The sequence below is a fragment of the Nicotiana sylvestris genome, chromosome 8, assembly GCF_000393655.2.
Source record: "Nicotiana sylvestris chromosome 8, ASM39365v2, whole genome shotgun sequence".
Taxonomy (NCBI): domain Eukaryota; kingdom Viridiplantae; phylum Streptophyta; class Magnoliopsida; order Solanales; family Solanaceae; genus Nicotiana; species Nicotiana sylvestris.
In genome coordinates, this window is record NC_091064.1 from 17941448 (window position 1) to 17951983 (window position 10536).

Consider the following 10536-nt stretch of genomic DNA (forward strand, 5'->3'; position numbering starts at 1 on the left):
GATTCTGCCGGGTGCTTCATCGTGAGGGTATTCATGAGCTACAAGGTGCGTAGAGTTGATTATATTCGTGGCCAAGTTAGAGCGGGTGGCTCTCAACAATGGTCCTAGTGAATTCAAAAGTTAAAGTGTGGTGCCTAATGATTTTGAGCCTACAAGTACGGTTAAGAATCAAGCTTTTGTAGCAGCTTATGAGAAGAGGCCTAGAATGTTCTATGATGTTTTGATTCACAGTGTAGCATTTGGGAGGTAATGAGAAAAGACTTCGGATTCGTAGGGGGATTATCAGAATGGGCATACTGGTTGAGGATGCGAATGTGCGCACAAGAGAGGTATGAAACAGTTCGTGGGATTGGAGACAGTGTGGTCTCGTGATTCAAGGTCACTCGGGATGAGTGCAGATGGGGTGTATTATGTGTTGAATGGAGTTACTATTATTTCTAAGGAAATCAAGGATAAATTGGAAGAATATAGATTGATTAGCCATAGTTGAATTGACATATTGGTGGTAGTGATCAGTTCCTGCAGCAGGACCAAGTTATGCAAGTGATTTGTGACGGTACGTGTGGGGCCGGTCAGCCGCTGTAATTGATGTTATTCATAAGTATTCTACTGTTAGGCCTGTTATGTGTAGGCGGATCCCAAAAGGGCTATGGTGGCTTAGACCACTACTTAGAGATTTGCATATTCCACGATTATGAGAATTCACCTGTGTGTTGCTATAGTTCTCCTGAAGTAAGTTAAGTGAAAAGTTTTTATATGATGAAGTGTTAATCTATTAGTGGTTCCGAAGTTATGATGAAAAACATGTTCTATCGTATATTGGCATGTTGGGTGCAGTGAGTGGTATGTAATTTGAAGTGAGGATCAAGGTTGCAGTTCGGTGTTGACAAGGATGTCACGAGCTTGGATGAGCAGGAAAGGAGTTTTGATGTTTAAGTTAAGTTGGTATTGTCTTCAGCGTTACCTAAGATCGGTGTTTGTGAAAAAGGCTTTGCATCCTGGTTAAGGATTCTTGATCGCTTTTCAGTGTTAGTGCGGCCGGTGGTTTGGATGTACAGACCTGTTATCTGTTATGGAAGGTTGTGGGAGTGCCCCACGGGAAGGTTGTATTAGTGTGGCATGTATCCACTTGATTGATTGAAGATTTAAATCAAGTATAAAGATTGTAGTGATGTCGTTAAATTGAGAATTGATGCCTGGAGGGCACACGGTTTATTGGGTTGCGGACTATGGAGGATTACTCTGGTTATGATGGTTGTTCTTGTGTGTTATGAGAAGGGGGTGATAATGGACCTTTGAAAGGTTATTAGCTTGGTTCAGTGCGATCAAAATCATCTTGAGGTCTTTGGATGGATTTAAATGTGAATGGGCTCTATATCAGGCCGGATGTGTTCATTTCAGCCATGCGCTCCTTATAGAAGAATAGTCGGGGTGTTATTATGTCATCAGCTATTTCATGTAATGATGTATTGCACCGTGTGAGTCGTGAGACGGCTTGATGAATTTCTTATGTGTTGAGATTCCGCATAGGGATGATGTTATATGAGCAGAATGGCTCTTGAGATTCAGATTGTATATCGAACCTCAGTTGTGCTTGAGTTGTAGCTTATAGCGCTATATGTCTCCCCATGGATGGTATTATGCACTTAGCGTGCTTGTGACCGACATTCAGTATTTTGTTGTAATGAGCAATCTAGCTCGGTGTGTATCTCCTTATGTGAATTTTATGTATGGATCGGGTGGCATGCCGCCATGGGTATGTTGTTTGGATCGGGTTGCACGCCGCAACAGTGTGATGTTGAATACAACTTTCTATATTCTATTTTGTATGTCTTGTTTTCCATGTATGAGGAAAGTTCATAATAGCGCGTGAGTTGAGTAGCTCCTTCCAGGGTTTGTATTCCTTTTGTACCCCGTTTGAGTTGGGTAGCCTATTGGCATATTGTGATATCATACGAGACTTTTGGTCATGTCTGGATAGCTTATTGCCTGAGCAGTTCGTACTGGGTGAGACGAGATCATTGGATTTAGGATCAATGCAATATGATTATATGAAGTATATTAAAGAGCTAAGACCATTATTTGGTTCAGAATGAGGTGATGGTTCTTGTCAGGAGTATAAACCCAATGATTTTTTCATTCGGCAGTTGGTTATGAATTTCTACACATCTCTTCCGTCATGGTGGTATTGTAAGAGTTAGAGCAAGACCTATGTATGTCATAAGGTGCAATGGGAGCATCAGATTCGTGGAATTTCGACTAATGTGATCAGAGAATGTATTGTGATCCTGTGAGTTAAAGCGGTGCAAGGTGTGAATCCAGCAAAGGTATGCAGTCATATTCTGGTACATCGTGCGGTGATTGATACGATGAGCGTATGTTGGAAACAAGCCTGGCAGAGAATTTCGGATGTTGGAATTGGGCTCTAAGGCTTATTTGCTTAAGTGAAAAAAAAGATATCTTCAGATTGATCAAGCTAAGGTGCCCAATCGAGTTGTGGTAGCACAGGTAGGTGCTCGAGGTGTTAAACAGTAATTTCAGACAACTCCAGCGCAGTTATTAGCACATTCGAGGATGAACGTATGTTTAAGTGGGAGAGAATGTAACGACCCGACCGGTCGTTTTGAGTTCTAGCGTGTCATTCAGCAGTTTGAGGCCATGAGCAGCTTCACTTCAGGTATTATGACTTGTGCGCACAGTCAGAATTGAATTCCGGGAAGTTCAGAGTTGATTTGGAAAAAGAATTCTCATTTCGGAAGCTTTAAGTTGAAAGAATTGACTAAGGTTGGATTTTTGAGTAAACGGCCTCAGAATCGGGATTTGAAGGTTTCAGCAGGTTCATATGATGATTTCGGACCTGGGCATATGTCCAGACTGGGTTTTGGAGGACCTGGGAACATTTTAGTGCCTATTGTGGAAGTTAGCATCTTTGGAGGAATTTCATACGTTTGGGTTGAAGTGCATCTCAGTGTTATCAATGTCCGTTTGGGAGTCCGAGTCTGGGAATAGCTCCGTATGGTGATTCTGGTATAATCAGCACGATCGGAAGTGAATTCGGAGGTCCGTAAGTCATTTTGGAGTCATTTGGCTAAAGATAGAAATTTAAAGGTTTTTGAGAAGTCTGACCGGAAGTGGACTTTTTGATATCGGAGGCGGAATCCAATTCCGGATGTTGTAGTAGGTCCGTAACATCAAATATGACTTGTGTGCAAAATTTGAGGCCAATCAGACATGATTTGATAGTTATCATCATCGAATGTAGAAGTTTGAAATTCTAAAGTTCCTTAAGCTTGGATTGGAGGTCGATTCATGATTTTAGCGTTGTTTGATATGATGAGGCCTCAAGGAAGTCCGTAATGTGTTTTGGGATTGGTTGGTGTGATTGGACGGGGTCCTGGGGGACCTCGGGTGAATTCCGGGTGGTTAATGGATTGAATTGGGGTTGGAAAGAATAGCTGAAGCAGCTGATATCTGGTATAACTGCACCTGCGAAGTTTTGGCCACAGGTGCGGAGCCGCAAAAGCGGCCAAAAGAACGCAGATGCGGTGGTGAAGGGTGAAGGTTGGGTCCGCAAATGCTGTTAGGTCACCGCAGAAGCGGGAATGCACCTGCGGAAGAAGGAGCGCAAAAGTGGAAATGGGCTAGGATCCCCGGACCGCAGAAGCGGCAATTGGTCCGCACATGCGGGACCGCAGAAGCGGTCAAGAGTCCGCAGGTGAGAAAGGACTGGAGGTAGTGAGCTCTCTTTAAAAATCGAGTTTTGGTTCATTTCCACCCATTTTCACTTCGGGTTGGACGATTTTGGAGCTTTCGGAAGAGAGATTTTCTTCATCTATGTCAAGGTAAGTTCTTCCCACTCATTAGACGTTAAATACATGGTTTTGTTTCGGAATTGAGCATGAAAATTTGGTAGAAACTTGGGGTAGTGTAACAAGATCGCCCCGTTGAGGGTTCAATTTGAAGAGGATAGGGCCAAATGGGTGGTTGAAGTCCATAGTGTCGTTTGATAACTAGGGATTCTAGCCTATTTTATGCCCCTTTTTGCTTAGGTTTTGGATTAAAAGTGTGTAGAAGTTTTTCCGAAAGCTAACTTATTATGCTTGTTTGCAGTGTTTGGTCAAAAAGAGACAAGAAAGTCATAACCAACTTACAAATGAGTGAAACATGCACAAGTTCAAAGCTAAGTCAAAGGCGCTGACAGCGAAGAAATAGAAGCGGACGTGGAGGGTCCACCGCTGAGGCGATTTTAAATATGCTCTCAGCGGTAGTAAGGTTCAGAGAGTCATTTTTTAGATTAACAGTTCTTAAGCGAGGTGAGTCTCCTTTCTAACCTTGTAAGAGGTAATTTTCCCCATAGGTGAGTTAATTGGTTATGTTCTCCTATTTGCGGGGGCTACGTATGCACGAGGTGACGAGAGTCCGTGCGTAGCTACTATTATGCTTAAGTCCGGGTAGTTTAGGGCCCAAAAGCATGCTTTCTTGTAATACTTGCTACCTTGTCGACAAACTTAAAAAGGCTAGATATCATTTCTTGACTTTTAAAAGAGAAACTTGCCTTTTCCTGAATATTTGCTCCTTGATAAATTATTGATTTGATTGTTTGAATGTGTTTATCTATTGTGGAATGGGCCGAACGTCTCGGTAGATTAAATAGATGCATCTATGGTTCGCGCCATTCGACCCTCTGGCAGTGTACAATTTAAATATTATTGGATCAAGCCGTACGTCATCGGCATGATTTGCGCATGCTTGCATTGCTTGCCTTGGGGTTTATAGATATTGATATTTGCTCTCCCTGACTTGAGAATAAACATATAAATGATGAAAAGGAATTTGAGAATTTCTTATAAAAGAAAGAATTGTTTACTCGCTTCATTCTATTGAATTACAATCCTGTTATAAAAATCCTCGATTTATTATATTATGGACGTATCATTATTGGACCACTAGTAAGTGTCGAAGTCGACCTCTTGTCTCTACTTCTTCGAGATTAGACGGGATACTTACTGGGTACACGTTGTTTTCGTACTCATACTACAATTGCTATGCATTTTTGTTGCACAAGCACATGTATTCCTAGTGGCCTACTGGGCGTAGCAGCATGGATGATACATGGACTAGGTGAGCTGCATTTCTCGAGGCGACCCCCAACCAGTATATTCTCTTTCAGTGTATTGTATTTACTTTCTGTCCAATTTGTATTCCGGACAGTTATTGTACTTTATTCGATTCCTTAGTAATTACTCATGCACTTGTAACACCGGGTTTTGGGATGTCTATGGAAGTAGTCAGTATTTTGAAATTATTAAAGGTATCACTATTTATTCAGTGGAGATTTATTTTCTTTATTGTTTAAATGTATAAAAGAAGTGATTTCAGAAATACTTAAAATGAGAAGTTATTAGTTATTTGTTGTTGGCTTGCCTAACAATGGTATCCGGCGCCATCACGACCCTTAGTGGATTTTGGGTTGTGACAATTTTCTTTTATCTTATTTTTTATGTCATTATTTCTTTTGTTAAAAAAAATAATTTATTTCACTATAAAAGGATGAGTTTTAATAAAAATTGTCTACATATGAATTTTAATTATTTTTTTAGTCTTTGGTTGAAGTTATTTTATATTTTTCTTTTGGCTTTATCTAATCAGCCTAAATAGGTGCTCTCCCGACCGCTTAAATTAAAAAATTGAATGATGTGTAATTTATATATAATCCATATATAATATGTGTATAATCGTGTGTTGTCGGTATATCATCTATTTATATTAGCTATAAAAAGTAAACAATAAATATGGCCGGATATTACGTAAATATTCCATAAAATTTTAGTTTTTTGAGTTTATCTATGATATAACTTCTATTATAATAATTTTAAAACTCTCTACTAATGTTCAAAAATATCTTATCTTTTTATTATCTTTGAATTTTAAAAAGTCAATAGTTTTTTCGAAATAATTTGTTTACACTTAAAAAAAAAATTTGACGTCACACCAATTTTTTCTTTATATATACTCTTTGTTACACTTAAAGGTTGCTATAGATACTATCAATTAAACCAATTTATCTCTTGTTGAGTTTGAAAAAAAACCCTTTCACACAATCTAATGATTCAAAACTAATATTCTTCAACGAAAAAAATATTATACCCTTGCAATATTGGCTTGACTACAGCTAAATGAAGGAGTTTCAGCTTATACCCTTCAATTCCTTGAATGTGCTAAATTGAAATTAATGATAACAATTGTATAGCCAAAGTTTTGTTATTTGTTTGATGTCCATTTATGCAAATTGACTCTTCAAACAAATATTCTTCAAGAAGAAAAAGAAACAACTTTTTTTAATATTGACTAATTTTGTGATGTTTCTTTCTCCAACATGTATGTTTACTTTATTATATATATAAGTAAATTTTTATTTGGTTTTGTAAACTCTTTTTGTAACGACCCGACCGGTCGTTTCATGAGTTACCGCTCTGTTTTCCCTATTTCTGCTTCTTTATGTCTTGTTCAGTCGTATTGTATGGTATCGAGTTAGTTGGTTCGAGTTCAGAATGGTTTTGGTGAGGTTTGAGACACTTAGTATCTTAAGTTGGTCTCTTAGTCGGAAAAGTAAACCGAAAGTTTATTTGTGAGCAAACGATCTCAGAATTTGTTTTTTATGATTCAGATAGCTTCGAGAGGTGATTTGGGAGTTAAGAGCATGATCAGAATGTGTTTTGGAGGTCCGGAATAGATTTAGGCTTGAATTGGCGAAAATGGATTTTTGGCGTTTTCCGGTTGATAGATGGGATTTTGATATAGGGGTCAGAATGGAATTCTAGAAGTTGCAGTAGGTCCGTTGTATCATTTGTGACGTGTGTGCAAAATTTCAGGTCATTCGGACAAGGTTGGTTAGACTTTTTGATCAAAAGCGGAATTCGGAAGTTTTTGAAATCTTAGGCTTGAATCCGATGTTATTTTGTTGATTTGATGTTGTTTTAGGTGATTCGAAGTTTGATATAAGTTTGGATAGTAGTATATGCTTGTTCGTGCTTTTGGTTGAGGTCCCGGGGGCCTCGGGATGATTTTGGGTGGTTGACGGGAAGTTTAGAGTTCGAAATATGCAGCTGAAGCTGCTGAAGTTCCTGTCATAACCGCACCTGCGGTCCCCCGCAGAAGCGGACTAATAGTCGCAGGTGTTGTAGTTTATGCACAGGTGCGGTTTTGAGGGTTTAAGTGGAAACCGCAAAAGCGGTCGTTTGGCCGCAGAAGCGGCTCCGCAGGTGAGTATAATGGGCCGCAGGTGCGAAAACCATGGGCCAGAAAGTATATAAGGTTTCCTTCGCGAATTTTTGGTTATTTTATCATTTTTGTCTTACGGGTTTGAGCTTGAGGGAGCAAATTGAAGAGGGATTTCAAGGGGATTTCGTGGAGGTAAAGTGTTTGGACCCTAAACTTGTTTCTATGATGGTTTTTGACTGATTAAGCTTGAAATCTATGGAAACTAGTAGCAAAATTGGGGGTTTAGGCCTTGAAAATTGGAGACCTTAATCTAGGGATTTGAGGGGTCATTTGTAGTCGGATTTTGGTATTCATGGTATGTATGAACTTGTGGGAGGATACGAAGTTTATTGATGTAATTTTTATCGGATTTCGAGATGTGGACATGGGGGTCGGGTTTGGCCAATTTTGGGATTTGTGTTGCAATTTGATTATTTTTGCATGGACTTCGTTCCCTTAGCATATTCTAATGTTATAATTATGATTTTGGGTAGATTCGATGCGAGTTGAGGCCGGGTCGAGAGGTAAGGGCATCACGGAGTAGTATTTCATCCAGTTTGAGGTAAGTAACCATTGTAAATGTGGACCTGAGGGTATGAAACCCCAGTATTTCGTATTGTTTTGATAAATGAGGTGATGCACATGCTAGGTGACGAGCGTGTAGGCATGCACCAGTAGGGATTGTGACTTGGTCCGTCCCGTAGAAGCTATTAAGCTGCGTATTTGATTTGAAATCTTATATGATATCTCGTATTTTAGATATTGATACTATATTTTGGGTTGTACGCCATGTTTGGGGCATTGTGCCGACATGTTTAGACCCTTAGTGGTATTTTTACTACTTTCCTCACTCTATTTGTTTTGAAAGCATATCCTCAGTCATGTTTTACCTGTTATGTGTTTAAAATTGGTTTCCTCACTCTATTTCTTAAAATATGAAAACTGTTGGGCTGAATTCCCTAATTTTTCTCTGATATGCCCGAGTGGCCATGAGGTTAGTGATTGAGAGAGGTTTAGGACCTAATGGTGAGGATTATATATCTATTTTGGATCGGGATGCACGCCCATAACGATATAATATATGGATCGGGCTACACGCCGCAACGATATACATATGGATCGGGCTACACACCCAAGAGGATAGATTTATGAGTGATACCTTGCCCGAGGGGCTTGTTTATGACTTTTGTTGCTTTCACTCTTCTTTTTATACTGAGCCTCTGTTGAAAAATGTTGAATAAATGATTTCAAAGCATTTTAATTAAAACTGGAGTTTTATGAGATAACTGGCTATTAAACTGCTGATCTTGACTTGATATTTCTGTTGAAACCTCTTATATGATTTTTAATTGCTCGTCACTGCACTCAGACCCTATTTACTTTAATTACTTACTGAGTTGGCGTACTCACGTTACTCCCTGCACCTTGTGGTGTAGATCCAGGTGCCCGAGCATCAGAGTGAGAGCCTCCAGCACTCTTAGAGCTTACCGTAGATCGCAAGGTAGCTGCACGACGTTCGCAGCCCTGCCTTCCCCCCTCCTATTTTAGTATTTTGTTGTTTCAGACTTATTTTGTATTATTCAGGCAGTTGTCTTGGTTGTATTTTTTAGAGGCTCATGACTAGTGACATCGAATTATTAGGCTGTGTTGGTATATGTTTTACTGATTTTCGCATTTCCATTGATTTATATATTTTATATGAGAATTTGAGACTTAATCGGTTTTAGAAGATGATTTTACAGAAAGATTTCACTGTGGTTAAATGTTAGGTTGGCTTGCTTAGTACTGTGATAAACGCCATCATGATCGGGGTATTTGGAGTCATGACAAGTTGGTATTAGAGCCTAGGTTACATAGGTCTCACGAGTCATGAGCCAATTTAGTAGAGTCTCGCGGATCGGTACAAAGACGTCTGTACTTATCTCGGTAGGTTGCAGAACCTTTAGGAAAAACTTCACATTCTTGAAATTTCTGTCGTGTGAATCTGTTGATTCTAGTACTAAACTTCTGTTATTCTATTCTCTCACAGATAGTGAGGACACGTGCTATCGGTCAGGACGGACGACCACCAATACCACTAGTTGTGGCCACTAGAAGCCGAGTTCGCGGTCGAGGTCGTGGTAGGGGTAGGGGTGTAGCCCGCACAGCAGCTAGGGCAGTACCTGTAGATCCACCAGCGCCTCAGTTCAGGATCAGGTTCCAGTTGTGGATGCTACAGCAGCATCAGCTAAGGAACCGGCTGTGCCTATTGTGATTCCAGGCCTTCAGGAGGCTCTAACTCAGATTCTATCAGTGTGCACTGATTTGGCTCAGGCAGTCTCAGTTACTACGGCCGCAACTACTTCTCAAGCTGGGGGAGGTACTCAGATCCCCATTGCTCGCACACCTGAGCAGGTTGTGCAGGGACTTCAGACACCAGGGGCACCTCCAGCCTAGCTGGTTGCACCAGCCCAGGATTATGTGGTACCAGTTATGCCTGACAACGAGCAGCGTCGATTGGAGAGGTTTGGTAGACTTCAGCCTCTAACTTTCAGTGGTACAGAGGGCGAGGATGCCTAGGGTTTCTTGGAAAAGTGTTAGGGGATTCTTCGCACAGCGGGTATTCTGGAGACTAGTAGGATCGCATTTACTACCTTTCAATTTTCTGGAGCTGCCTTTACTTGGTGGGAGGCTTATGAGAGACGTAGGCCTGTTGATGCAGTGACCCTTACCTGGCAGTAGTTCTCTATTCTCTTATTGGAGAAGTATGTGCCACAATCTCGCAGAGAGGAGCTACGTAGGCAGTTCGAGTAGTTGCGTCAGGGGGATATGATTGTGACACAGTATGAGATAAGGTTCTCAGAGTTAGCTCGTCATGCTGTTTGGTTGGTTCCTACGGATAGAGAGAGGATTCGGAGGTTCGTTGATGGCCTCACATATCAGCTTCGGATTCTCATGACCAGGGAGAGAGTGTCAGGTGCTACTTTTGAAGAGGTTGTTGATATCGCTCGCGAGATTGAGTCAGTTCGTCGCTAGGAGCGAGATGAGAGAACGGCCAAGAGGCCAAGAGGCCTCGAGGATCTGGTAGTTTTGGTGGTGCTCATTCGAGAGGTCAGTTTCAACACGGTAGAGACCGTCCATTTAGGCATGCTCAATCAGCTCGCCTAGTTCATCGTGGGGCATCGTCGGGCCATGGTTCTCACAACTCACATCAGGGCCATTCATCACTCAGTGCCATACTAACCCAGAGTTCATCCCGTGCTCCATCGGTTCAGGGTTCTTCCATGCCAGGTCCTT